Source organism: Callithrix jacchus, chromosome 16, assembly GCF_049354715.1.
Source record: "Callithrix jacchus isolate 240 chromosome 16, calJac240_pri, whole genome shotgun sequence".
Classification (NCBI taxonomy): domain Eukaryota; kingdom Metazoa; phylum Chordata; class Mammalia; order Primates; family Cebidae; genus Callithrix; species Callithrix jacchus.
In genome coordinates this window covers 27,820,892-27,822,572 of record NC_133517.1, presented here as the reverse complement: position 1 = coordinate 27,822,572, position 1,681 = coordinate 27,820,892, and the positions used below count along the sequence as shown (strand labels likewise).

Below are 1,681 nucleotides of genomic sequence, written 5' to 3'. Positions count from 1 at the left end.
GGTCCGTGGCGCGGTCTGTCGGCGCCTGTTTTCTCGCTGGTTGGCGGATGAAACTTCACAAAAGATGTCTAAGCAACAACCAGCTCAGTTTATAAATCCAGAAACTCCTGGCTATGTTGAATTTGCAAATCTCCCCAATCAAGTTTACCAAAAGTCAGTGAAAAAAGGTCTTGAGTTCACACTGATGGTGGTTGGTGAATCAGGTCTAGGAAAATCGACTCTCATAAACAGCCTATTCCTAACTGATCTCTACCCAGAAAGAGTTATACCTGGCGCTGCAGAGAAAATTAAAGAACCGTCCAAATTGAGGCTTCAACTGTTGAAATTGAAGAGCGAGGGGTCAAGCTATGCCTGACAGTGGTAGATACCCCCGGCTATGGTGACGCCATCAACTGCAGAGATTGTTTTAAGACGATCATCTCCTATATTGGTGAGCAATTTGAGAGGTACCTGCACGACGAGAATGGCTTGAGCAGGCGGCATGTCGTTGATAATCGAGTGCACTGTTGCTTTTACTTCATTTCACCTTTTGGAGATGGACTTAAGCCCTTAGATGTGGCGTTTATGAAGGCAGTACACAACAAGGTGAATATTGTGCCTGTCATTGCAAAAGCTGACATCCTCACCCTGAAGGAACAGGAGCGGCTGAAGAAAAGGATTCTGGATGAAATTGAAGAACATAACATTAAAATCTATCACTTACCTGATGCAGAATCAGACGAAGATGAAGATTTTAAAGAGCAGACCAGACTTCTCAAGGCTAGCATCCCATTCTCTGTGGTTGGATCCAGTCAGGATTGAAGCCAAAGCAAAGAAGGTCAGAGGCCGCCTCTACCCCTGGGATGTTGTGGAGGTGGAGAACCCAGAGCGCGACTTTCTGAAGCTGAGAACCATGCTCATCACCCACATGCAGGGTCTCCAGGAGCTGACCCAGGACCTTCATTATGAAAACTTCCTTTCTGAGAGACTCAAGAGAGGTGTCAGGAAAGTGGAGAACGAGCACATGAATGAAGACCACATCTTACTGGAAAAGGAAGCTGAGCTCCGCCGCATGCAAGAGATGATCGCCAGGATGCAGGCGCAGGTGCAGATGCAGATGCAGGGCGGGGACGGTGATGGCAGGGCTCTCGGGGACCACGTGTAAGAAAACACTTTCCTGGATAAAAAAGAAAACATTCCAGATGCGTGATCCAGCCGTGTGTTTTCATAATTTTAACATACCTGTGCCTGAGAATTGAATTTTAAAAACAATTTGATTTTTTGTGTATGAAGTACTTTTTACATATGTATTTCATTGCTGTTAGTCTGTATTTTGTGAGGTGAACCTTTTCCTTTTCTTTCTCCCTAACCACTAACATTAGAATTGATTTCCAAGAATCAGCATGTATAGTTACTGAATTTCTTTGATTTAACTGACTTAACAACTGACTAACCATTGATGAGCACTCCTGATTTGTATCTAGACCATTCAGATTGACCCCTTATGTTCCTGGGTGGTAGAGGCGTGTGCCTGGTAATGTAGAAAGGTCCGCTGGCCTGGTGCAGGGTCATTGCTTACCACATCACACCGTGTCAAGACTCTTTGCTTCCTTGCTTTTATGTTTGTACACAACATCTAAAACCAGTTTTGCTGCTATAATTAAATACTGTTCATTTGTCTGTGAGTTTATTATCTGCTGAC

The 1,681-nt window shown here is 44.3% G+C and overlaps 1 pseudogene; it reads left to right on the top strand.

Annotated features, from left to right (window-relative positions):
* LOC100399381 (septin-2 pseudogene) lies at positions 1-1,159 on the top strand (annotated as a pseudogene).
* Positions 1,160-1,681: the final 522 nt, after the last annotated feature.